We start from the raw sequence: 12883 nt of genomic DNA, 5'->3' as shown, positions 1-12883 counted from the left end.
AGAGTGAGAGAGATATATAGGTGATCCTAGAGTGGGATATACAAATAGGTGATCCTAGAGTAAGAAAAGGCATATAAGTGATCATAGAGTGTGAGAGACATAGAAGTTATACTAGAGTGAGCAAGACATAAAGGTGATCCTAGAGTGAGAGAGACATAGAAATGATCCTATAGTGAGAGAGACATATAGGTGAGCCTAGAGTGAGAGAGACATATAGGTGATCCTAGAGTGAGAGAGACATATAGGTGATCTTAAAATGAGAGAGACATAAAGATAATCCTAGAGTAAGAGAGACATATAGGTGGATCCTAGAATGAGAGCCCTAGAATGAGAGACATATAGGTGATCCTAGAGTGAGAGAGACAAATAAGTGATCCTAGAGTGAGAGAGACATATATGTGATCCTAGAGTGAGAGACATATAAGTAATCATAGTGTGAGAGACATAGAATTGACACTAGAGTGTGAGAGACATAGAAGTGATACTAGAGTGAGAGAGACATATAGGTGGAACCTAGAGGGAGAAAGACATATAGGTGGATCCTAGGATGAGAGACATATAGGTGGATCCTAGAGTGAGAGAGACATAGAAGTGATCCTAGAGTGAGAGAGACATATAGGTGGATCATAGAGTGAGAGAGACATAGAAGTGATCCTAGAGTGAGAGAGACATAGAAGTGATTCTAGAGTGAGAGAGACATAAAGGTGGATCCTAGAGTGAGAGAGACATAAAGGTGGATCCTAGAGTGAGAGAGACATATAAGTGGATCCTAGAGGGAGAGACATATAGGTGATCCTAGAGTGAGAGTCATATAGGTGGATCCTAGAGTAAGAGAGACATATAGGTGGATCCTAGAGTGAGAGACACATATAGGTGATCCTAGAGTGATAGAGACATATAGGTGGATCCAAGAGTGAGAGAGACATATAGGTGATCCTAGAGTAAGAGAGACATATAGGTGATCCTAGAATGAGAGCGACATATACGTGGATCCTAGAGGGAGAGAGACATATAGGTGATCCTAGAGTGGGAAAGACAAAGAGTTGATCCTAGAGTGAGAGAGACATAGAAGTGATCCTAGAGTGAGAGAGACGTATAGGTGAATACTACAGTGAGAGACATATAGGTGATCCTAGAGTGATAGAGACATATAGGTGATCCTAGAGTAAGAGAGACCTATAGGTGATCCTAGAATGAGAGAGACATATAAGTGGATCCTAGAATGAGAGAGACATATAGGTGATCCTAGAGTGGGAAAGACAAAGAGTTGATCCTAGAGTGAGAGAGACATAGAAGTGATCCTAGAGTGAGAGAGACGTATAGGTGAATACTACAGTGATAGACATATAGGTGATCCAAGAGTGAGAGAGACATAGAAGTGATCATTGAGTGAGGGACATATAGGTGAATCCTAGAGTGAGAGAGACATATATGTGGATCCTAGAGTGAGAGACATAGAAGTGATCTTAGAGTGAGAGAGACATATAGGTGATTCTAGAGTGAGAGAGACATAGAAGTGATCCTAGAGTGAGAGAGACATAGGGGCCCATTTATCAAGCTCCGTAAGGAGCTTGTGGGCCCGTGTTTCTGGCGAGTCTTCAGACTCGCCATAAACAACAGTTATGAAGCAGCGGTCACAAAGACCGCTGGCTCCATAACCCTGTCTGCCTGCTCTGAGCAGGCGGACAGGAATCGCCAGATTAACACCCCGTTCTGGCGGCCCATTGGCCGCGAGTCTGCAGGGGGCGGCATTGCACCAGCAACTCTTGTGAGCCGCTGGTGCAATGCTGAATACGGATCAGGTCCACAAGACCTAGTAAATAGACCTCACAGAGGTGATCCTAGAGTGAGAGAGACATAGAAGTGATCCTAGAGTGAGAGAGACATATAGGTGATCTTAGAGTGAGAGAGACATATAGGTGGATCCTAGGATGAGAGACATATAGGTGGATCCTAGAGTGAGAGAGACATATAGGTGGATCCTAGAGTGAGAGAGACATAGAAGTGATCCTAGAGTGAGAGAGACATATAGGTGGATCCTAGAGTGAGAGAGACATAGAAGTGATCCTAGAGTGAGAGAGACATAAAGGTGGATCCTAGAGTGAGAGAGACATAAAGGTGGATCCTAGAGTGAGAGAGACATAGAAGTGATCCTAGAGTGAGAGAGACGTATAGGTGAATACTACAGTGAGAGACATATAGGTGATCCTAGAGTGAGAGAGACATAGAAGTGATCCTAGAGTGAGAGAGACATAAAGGTGGATCCTAGAGTGAGAGAGACATAAAGGTGGATCCTAGAGTGAGAGAGACATATAAGTGGATCCTAGAGGGAGAGACATATAGTTGATCCTAGAGTGAGAGTCATATAGGTGGATCCTAGAGTAAGAGAGACATATAGGTGGATCCTAGAGTGAGAGACACATATAGGTGATCCTAGAGTGATAGAGACATATAGGTGGATCCAAGAGTGAGAGAGACATATAGGTGATCCTAGAGTAAGAGAGACATATAGGTGATCCTAGAATGAGAGCGACATATACGTGGATCCTAGAGGGAGAGAGACATATAGGTGATCCTAGAGTGTGAGAGACAGAGAAGTGGATCCTAGAGTGAGAGAGACATATAGGTGATCCTAGAGTGGGAAAGACAAAGAGTTGATCCTAGAGTGAGAGAGACATAGAAGTGATCCTAGAGTGAGAGACGTATAGGTGAATACTACAGTGAGAGACATATAGGTGATCCTAGAGTGATAGAGACATATAGGTGGATCCAAGAGTGAGAGAGACATATAGGTGATCCTAGAGTAAGAGAGACATATAGGTGATCCTAGAATGAGAGAGACATATAAGTGGATCCTAGAGTGGGAAAGACTAAGAGTTGATCCTAGAGTGAGAGAGACATAGAAGTGATCCTAGAGTGAGAGAGACGTATAGGTGAATACTACAGTGAGAGACATATAGGTGATCCTAGAGTAAGAGAGACATAGAAGTGATCATTGAGTGAGGGACATATAGGTGAATCCTAGAGTGAGAGAGACATATATGTGGATCCTAGAGTGAGAGACATAGAAGTGATCTTAGAGTGAGAGAGACATATAGGTGATTCTAGAGTGAGAGAGACATAGAAGTGATCCTAGAGGGAGAGAGATATAGGGGCCCATTTATCAAGCTCCGTAAGGAGCTTGTGGGCCAGTGTTTCTGGCGAGTCTTTAGACTCGCCAGAAACAACAGTTATGAAGCAGCGGTCACAAAGACCGCTGGCTCCATAACCCTGTCTGCCTGCTCTGAGCAGGCGGACAGGAATCTCCGGATTAACACCCCCTTCTGGCAGCCCATTGGCCGCGAGTCTGCAGGGGGCGGCATTGCACCAGCAGCTCTTGTGAGCCGCTGGTGCAATGCTGAATACGGATCAGGTCCGCAAGACCTAGTAAATAGACCTCACAGAGGTGATCCTAGAGTGAGAGAGACATAGAAGTGATCCTAGAGTGAGAGAGACATATAGGTGATCCTAGTGTGAGAGACATAGAAGTGATCCTAGAGTGAGAGAGACATATAAATGGATCCTAGAATGAGAGACATATAGGTGATTCTAGAGTGAGAGACATAGAAGTGATCCTAGAGTGCAATAGACATAAAAGTGATTATAGAGTGAGAGAGACATAGAAGTGATCCTAGAGTGTGAGAGACATAGAAGTGATTCTAGAGTGAGAGAGACATATAGGTGATCCTAGAGTGTGATAGATATAGAAGTGATGCTAGAGTGCGAGAGTTATGGGAGGTGATCATAGAGTAAGAGAGACAAATAGGTGATCTGGCCGGGCTCTTGGGTGCCTCTCAGATGATTGTGGCAGTGGAGGTCCAGGACCACACTAAGAAGCTTTAAGCGTAGTGCAGTGTTTTGTGCACTGTGCATCTTCTGGTAGTTTAGGGTTATCTATGAGTGCACTGAGGATAGTGCTATTTATTATTTATGGACGAAAGTTACTTTTGTAGTTTCTATGGTGCCAAGTCTAAATGGGAGGTGTTAAAAGTTCATCTCTGACTCCCATTCAATGGTTGGTTATTCTGATTAGAAGTCCTAGCGTTTCTATTTCTAGATTGCCTTCCTGATTCTTGACCCTAGACTGTCTCCCTATGTACTTTGCATAGCCATTATCTATACTTTGATATTTGGACTGGTAACTTGGTTAAAGAAACTTGGAACTGCTCTCTGGATTATTCTTTTGTTGCAACACCTGGCTCCCGACTGACCTCTTTTTATTGGCCTCGCTATGAACTACTTTTCTGATTGTGTCCAAACACCTAGCAGTTGTGGCAACTTCTTCAAAGTTTGTGGCGCCCAGCTTAAAATCAGCATCCATGTCATACACTCACTGTTATTTTTATTAATAGCTGCAGATGTTAAGTAAATGAAGCCGGGTGCTATACAGTCTGCACAAAAAAGCTGCCCTCCCACTCTTTCAGCCTGTCAAGTCTTTGTTTTCACACCCATACCTGCCTCCCCAGCCCATGCCTGTCCTTCACATATTAAAAAGACTACTATTGTATTGTTTAGTGCACTATATAAGCATTGAAATGGAAAACAAACATTTACATTTTTTGGCATAATTCTTGGTGTGGCTGAACCCATGCCACCACTGAGAGCAATTGTAATTTCTCAAATTCAACCTTCCAAAGCTAGCTTACCCTGCTCTGAGCTTTGATGCAGATTGAATTTGAAATGTTTTCCAACAAGCTGCTCCTCCTAGATTGCCTGCTGTTGCAGTGAAATTAAATATATGTGTAACAGGCACCTCCTCTATTGCTGCTCGCTGGTACACTCCTAGACTATGCTGCTGCAGCAAAAGTCTCCTTCAGTACAGCTGCTGCTTCTCTCGTTCCTGCGGGTTTTGTGTACTATAATCTAGAGACCTGTTTCTCCTTCAGTACAGCCGCTGCTTCTCTCGTTCCTGCTCTAAGGTGCTCATCAATGAACGCCAAATCCTTAGGGAACTTCTAGCTGCTGTGGCGAAGGGAGTATTGGCACATCTTTGTGCACCTTCCTTGAAGGTGTATTGTTGGGTTTTGTGTACTATAATCTAGAGACCTGTTTCAGCAATGATTCTGTCTCAGTTCATGCAAAATCTCTAGGAAAAAGTCTGAGGGAGTTCTGGCACATCTTTTTGCGAATTTCTTGGAGGTGTATTGTTGTGGGTTGCGTACTATAATCTAGAAGCCTAATTAAGTAGCGTTGCTGAATGCCCCTGCCCTTCCTGTTCTGTGGTGGTCACCAGTCAATGTCAAACCCTTAAGGAACAGCTAGCCACTATGCCAAGGGAGTTTTGGCACATCTTGGCACATAATCTAGAGGCCTTCGTCAGTGATACTACTGGTGATCCTACCCTTCCTGCTCTGTGCTAAGGTGCTTTGCAAATATGTGGTGTACATATGAATTAAGAAATAGAAACACACAAGATTATGGTTGCTGCAGTACTGACAAACTTAACAGTAATCAACACCATTGTGCATCTTTTCAAAGTTCATTCCCTCCATTAAAGCATAATTTTCAAAGGAGATTTCTCTCTTCTGTTTAGGTTTGGCTTCTGGGATATACTGTTCATGTTGAAAGGAATTTCACAAGGTCTTTGTAAACTGAACTGAATCTCCACGGATTACTACAAACCTGTTATGAACTTTATTTACTTTCACTCCACTTCTCTACCTTGCTTTGCCACACACTTTACTCTTAGTGCCATGCTAGTTTCCTCACTGCTAACATATGAAGTGCAAATAATATGACAGCACTGAGTGTAGCAGAATGAAAGAGTGCAGAAATAAAATAAGTTAGTAAAGAAGGTTGTATTGGTAGAAAGTAAAAAGCTAGAAGGGGGTGAAACAATAGGATAGTGGAAAAACATAATTTATGTAAGAACTTACCTGATAAATTCATTTCTTTCATATTGGCAAGAGTCCATGAACTAGAGACGTATGGGATATACAATCCTACCAGGAGGGGCAAAGTTTCCTAAGCCTCAAAATGCCTATAAATACACCCCTCACCACACCCACAATTCAGTTTAACGAATAGCCAAGTAGTGGGGTGATGAAAAAAAGGAGTATAAAAGCATACAAAAAGTGGAAAAATAATTGTGCTTTTATACAAAAATCATAACCACCATAAAAAGGGTGGGTCTCATGGACTCTTACCTGATAAATTCATGTCTTTCATATTGGCAAGTTCTGAAAAAAATTAAATACACACAAAAAAAATAAGTCTCATAAATTTCACATAAATTACAAGAAAAAAATGAAATCATAAGCAGAAGAATCAAACTGAGACAGCTGTCTGAAGAACTTTTCTCCCAAAGACTACTTCAGAAGAAGCAAATACATCAAAATGGTAAAATTTTGTAAATGTATGCAAAGAAGATCAAGTTGCTGCTTTGCAAATCTGATCAACCAAAGCTTCATTCTTAAAAGCCCAAGAAGTGGCAACTGATCTAGTAGAATGAGCTGTAATTCTCTGAGGCGGATATTGCCGCGCCTCCAAATAAGCCTCGTGAATCAAAAGCTTTAACCAAGATGCCAAAGAAATGGCAGAGGCTTTCTGACCTTTCCTAGGACCAGAAAAAACAACAAATAGACTAAAAGTCTTCCTGAAATCTTTAGTAGCTTCGACATAATATTTCAAACCTCTTACAACACCCAAAGAATGTAAAGATCTTTCAAGAGTATTCTTAGGATTAGGACACAAGGAAGGAACAACCATTTCCCTACTAATGTTGTTTGAATTCACAACCTTAGGAAGAAATTTAAACGAAGTCCGCAAAACAGCCTTATCCTGATGAAAAATCAGAAAAGGAGACTCACAAGAGAGAGCAGACAATTCAGAAACTCTTCTAGCTGAAGAGATAGCCAAAAGGAACAACACTTTCCAAGAAAGTAGTTTAATATCCAAAGAATGCATAGGCTCAAAAGGAGGAGCCTGCAAAGCCTTCAAAACCAAATTAAGACTCCAAGGAGGAGAGATTGATTTAATAACAGGTTTGATACGAACCAAAGCCTGAACAAAACAGTGAATATCAGGAAGCTTAGCAATCTTTTTATGAAATAAAACAGAAAGCAGAGATTTATCCCTTCAAAGTACTTGCAGACAAAACTTTATCCAAACCATCCTGAAGAAACTGTAAAATTCTAGGAATTCTAAAAGAATGCCAAGAGAATTTATGAGAAGAACACCATGAAACCATGAAATATAACATAACATGAAATATAGGTTTTCCAAACCCGATAATACATTTTCCTTGAAACAGACTTACGAGCCTGTAGCATAGTATTAATCATTGAGTCAGAGAAACCGATATGACTAAGCACTAAGCGTTCAATTTCCATAACTTCAAATTTAGCGATTTGAGATCCTGATGGAAAAACGGGCCTTAAGACAGAAGGTCTGGTCTTAAAGTAAGTGGCCAAGGTTGGTAACTTGACATCCGGACAAGATCCACAAACCAAAATCTGTGAGGCCATGCTGGTGCTATCAGAAACACGATTGCAATTGTTCCATTATGTTCTTGGAGATCACCCTTGGAAGAAGAACTAGAGGCGGAAAGATGTAAGCAGGTTGGTATGGCCAAGGAACAAACGCATCTACCATCTCCGCCTGAGCATCCCTGGACCTGGAAAGATACCTGGGAAGTTTCTTGTTTAGATGGGACGCCATGAGATCTATTTCTCTAAGACCCCACATCTGTACAATCTGACAAAATACATCTGGATGGAGAGACCACTCCCCTGGATGTAAAGTCTGACTGCTGAGATAATCCGCTTCCCAATTGTCTACACCCAGGATATGTATTGCAGAAATTAGACAGGAGTTGAATTCTGCCCAAGAAAGTATTCGAGATACTTCTTTAATTGCTAAAGGGCTGCGAGTCCCACCCTGATGATTGACATAGCCACAGTTGTGATATCGTTTGTCTGAAAACGAATGATTCTCTCTTTAGTAGAGGCCAAGCCTGAAGAGCCCTGAAAATAGCACTGAGTTCTAAAATATTGATTGATAACCTCGCCTCTTGAGGATTCCAAACCCCTTGTGCTGTCAGAGACCCCCAGACAGCTCCCCAACCTGTGAGACTTGCATCTGTTGAAATCACAGTCCAGGAAGGATGAACAAAGGAGGCTCCTTGAACAATAAGGTTATAGTTTAACCACCAAGTCAGTGAGAGATGAGTGTTGGGATTTAAGAATATCAATTGTGCTATCCGAGTATAACCCCTGCACTATTGATTCAGCATGCAAAGCTGAAGAGGTCTCATATGAAAACGAGCAAAGGGGATCGCGTCCGATGCTGCAGTCATGAGACCTAAAACTTCCATGCACAAAGCAACTGAAGGGAATGATCGAGACTGAAGGTTTCGACAGGCAGAAACCAATTTCATTTGTCTCTTGTCTGTTAAAGACAGATTCATGGACACTGAATCTATCTGGAAACCTAAAAAGGTGACCCTTGTCTGAGGAATCAAGAAACTCTTTGATAAATTGATCCTACAACCATGTTTTTGAAGAAACAACGCAAGTTGATTCGTGTGAGATTCTGCTAAATTAAAAGATTGAGCCAGTACCAAGATATTGTCAAAATAAGGAAACACCGCAATACACTGCTCTCAGAAAGATTATCTGATTACAGATAGAAGGGCACCGAGAACCTTAGAAAAGATTCTTGGAGTTGTCGCTAGGCCAAATGGAAGAGTGACAAATTGGTAATGCTTGTCTAGAAAAGAGAATCTCAGAAACCGATAGTGGTCTGGATGAATCGGAATGTGAAGATATGCATCCTATTGTGGACATATAATGACCTTGCTGAACAAAAGGCAGAATAGTCCTTATAGTCACCATCTTGAAAGTTGGGACCCTTACAAAACGATTAAAAAATTTCAGATCCAGAACTGGTCTGAATACATTTTCCTTCTTCGAGACAATGAATATATTTGAAAGAAAAAACAAACAAACCCTGTTTCAGAAGTGGAACTGGTACAATTACCCCTGAAAGCTCCAGATCTGAAATGCACTTCAGAAAGGCCTGAGCTTTCACAGGATTTGTTGGAATCTGAGAGAGAAAAAACCTTCTCACAGGAGGTCTTATTCTGAAACCTATTCGATACCCCTGAGAAACAATATTCTGAATCCAATGATTCTGAACGGAACCTGCCCAAATGTCTTGAAAAAATTTAAATCCGCCCCCCACCAGTAGAACTGGATTGAGGGCCGCACCTTCATGCAGTCTTGGGGGCTGGCTTTGGTTTCTTATAAGGCTTGGATTTATTCCAACTCAAAGATGGCTTTATTTGGAGCCAGAGTCCTTAGGGGAAGGAGTGGTTTTCTGTTCTCTATTCTGGCGAAAGGAACAAAACCGATTAGAAGCTTTAGATTTACTAAAGATAATAAGAAAAGAAAAAGTGACAGTATACATTCATTTGTATATATTAACGTGATAGAATAAAAGTTATGTTTTATTAAATCCCTGTTTTAGGTGACCCTCTATGCCATTCATACATATTTATTGGTACTTGCAAGAGTGCTAGTATACTTTCACTTTTTCTTTTCTTATTATCTTTAGTTAATCTAGACAGTTAGCACCCCCCTATTTCTAATTGTCATCAGTTAAATATAATTGTGTTAAACCAGATAATCTGACTTACAGATCATTGGGAACTATATATATATATATATATATATATATATATATATATATATATATATATATATATATATATATACACAAATAATTGCATTAGGGGCTTCTCAGATTTGGTGATTTTCCCATTTCTACTCCTTACACACGAAGCTTAGATTTACCCTTAGACTTTTTATCTTGGGGCAAAAAATCTCCCTCCCCCCAGTAATAGTGGAAATAATAGAATCCAACTGGGAACCAAATAAATTATTACCCTGGAATTATAGAGATAGCAACCTAGATTTAGATACCATGTCAGCATTCCATGATTTGAGCCATAAAGCTCTTCTAGCTAAAACAGCCAAAGACATAGATTTAACATCAATCTTGATGATATCAAAAATAGCATCACAGATAAAATGATTAGCATGTTGAAAGCAAACGAACAATGCTATGCAGAGTCTTTTTCTTGTTGTGCTAAGCTATCCAACCACAAAGTTGATGCAGCCGCAACATCAGCCATCAAAATGGCAGGTCTGAGAATATAGCCAGAATATAAATAAGCTTTCCTTAGATAAGATTCAATTTTCCTATCTAAAGGATCCTTAAAAGAAGTACTATCTTCCATAGGAATAGTAGTATGTTTAGCAATAGTAGAAATAGCCCCATCAACCTTAGGGGCTTTTTCCCAAAACTGGAAAATGATACAACTTTTTAAACCTTGAAGAAGGAACAAAATAAGTACCAGGCTTAGACCATTCCTTAGCAATCACATAGCAGAAATAGCATCAGGAACAGGAAAAACTTGGAGTAGTCACAGGAGGTTTATAGACAGAATTTAAACGTTTACTGGATTTATTATCAAGAGGACCAGACTCCTCAATATCCAAAGTTATCAATACTTCTTTTAACAAAGAACGAATATACTCAATCTTAAAAAGATAAGATGATTTATCAGTGTCAATGTCTGAAATAGGATCTTTTGAGTCAGAGAGATCCTCATCAGAGGAGGATCAGTGTGTTGTCGGTCATTACAAATTTCATGAGAAGTATGAGAAGTTTTAAAAGACCTTTTAAGTTTATTTGAAGGCGGAATAGCAGACATAGCCTTCTGTATTGCATCAGCAATCTCATTTTTTATATCAACAGGGATATCATGTAGATGTTGAGGGAACAACAGATACTGTACTAGCACTAATATAAACCTTTTCTGCATGCAAAAGCTTATCATGACAACTGTTACATACTACAACTGGAGATATAATCTCCACTAGTTTACAACAGATACTTAGCTTTGGTAGAACTGTGTTCAGGCAGCATGGTTCCTACAGCAGCTTCTGAGACAGGATCAGATTGAGACATCTTGTAAAATGTAAAAGAAAAAATAACATTTAAACAAAAATATCTTATTTCCACATATAGCAGTTTCAGGAATAGGAAAAAATGCAAATTCTAAAATTGACAAAAAAGATAATAACATAGCCCTCTGAGCATAAAGAAGGCAAGGAGCATATAGGTAGTGGGGTAAAATAAAACTAAATTTTTTGGCGCCAAGTATGACGCACAACGGAAAAGGAAGTATATAAATTTTTTGGCACCAACAAACACCCGGAAATGATGCAACTCACGTCATAACAACACAACTTTGCACCAAACAACCTGGCGTCAACTAAGACGCAGGAAATTACGAACTTGTGTCACCATACGCACATTCACGCCAAAAATTCTCGCGCTAAGAATGACGCAATAAATAATAGCATTTTGCACCCTTGCGAGCCTAATTTGCCTGCAAATTTTTTAAAAGAAAAACAAGTCAAATTTGAAAAAAAGACTATACCCTAGGTAAGACAAAAACTTCCTAAAACATGATTCCCATATTGAAACTGCCAGACTGCAAAGGGAAATACACAGACCTGACTCATGGCAAATATAAGTAAATACATATATTTAGAACTTTATATAAATACATAAAGCGCCAACCATAGCTGAGAGTGTCTTAAAATAATGATACATACTTACAGAAAGACATCAATCCACATATAGCAGATAGCCAAACCAGTACTGAAAACTATCAGCAGAGGTAATGGTATAAGAGTATACAGTCGATCTGAAAAGGGAGGTAGGAGATGAATCCCTACGGCCAATAACAGAGAACCCTTGAAAAGATTTCCTGCGAGGGAAACCATAAAAAATCAATAGGCGATACTCTCTTCATATCCCTCTGACAAACACTGTACTCTGAGAGGAATTGGGCTTCACCACCTCCATAGGAGGCAAAGTTTGTAAAACTGAATTGTGGGTGTGGTGAGGGGTGTATTTATAGGCATTTGAGGTTTGGGGAACTTTGCCCCTCCTGGTAGGATTGTATATCCCATACATCACTAGCTCATGGACTCTTGCCAATTACATGAAAGAAGGGTAGTGAATGATTAACAGATTATTATTTTATCACATGCTTTCAATTTAATTGTAATCTTTGAATTCTCTGTAATATAATAATAAAAATGATTCTAGTTATTGTATGTTTTGTCAGCATAAAAGAAAGATAAGTACTTGTAAGTTCTTTTAATTATTTGCCATTCCATAAATAAGTTTATTTTTTTTTAAATTAGTGTTCTATTGGATTTTCATTGGGAAGTAATATTGAACGTTTTGTTTATCAACTGTTCTAATGAGCCAAATGTCCCAATGACCAAAATTCTGTCAAAACGAACCTCAATGAAAATCCAAAACAAATCTTTCCGACAAAATACATTTTTCGTCCAGGCACGTCTACTGAGTAGGTCTTTTAAAGAAAACAATAAAAACTGTTTTACATTCTATTTGTGCCTTCTCTTTTTGTATAGATTGTTTTCTTATTAGTGCAGTTACAGAACAATCTATATATAATACAGATACATATTCCCAAATCTGGAATTCCAAAAACCCAGAATTATGCCAAAATCCAGACTTTTTCATTAGTATTGTAAAAATAAAATTATTAAAAATGACCATTTTCCCCACTATTATGTCAAAAAACAAACCAAAGATGCACGCAAAGAAGACTGTGTGTTCCCAACCAGTTTTAATAAATAGATTTTGTACCTGTACATATAAAATTATTATGCATACTAATAAGCAAGCTGATTATATTACATAATATTTTACTGGCACATTGATGTCGATGCTTTTTGAAGGGTTTCACCTGTTGGCGGTCTCAGACCACTTGAAGTAGAAGGCCAAGTATCTATTT

The sequence above is a fragment of the Bombina bombina genome, chromosome 2, assembly GCF_027579735.1.
Source record: "Bombina bombina isolate aBomBom1 chromosome 2, aBomBom1.pri, whole genome shotgun sequence".
Classification (NCBI taxonomy): domain Eukaryota; kingdom Metazoa; phylum Chordata; class Amphibia; order Anura; family Bombinatoridae; genus Bombina; species Bombina bombina.
The sequence above is the reverse complement of the archived record's forward strand: the minus strand, read 5'-3'. Positions refer to the sequence as shown.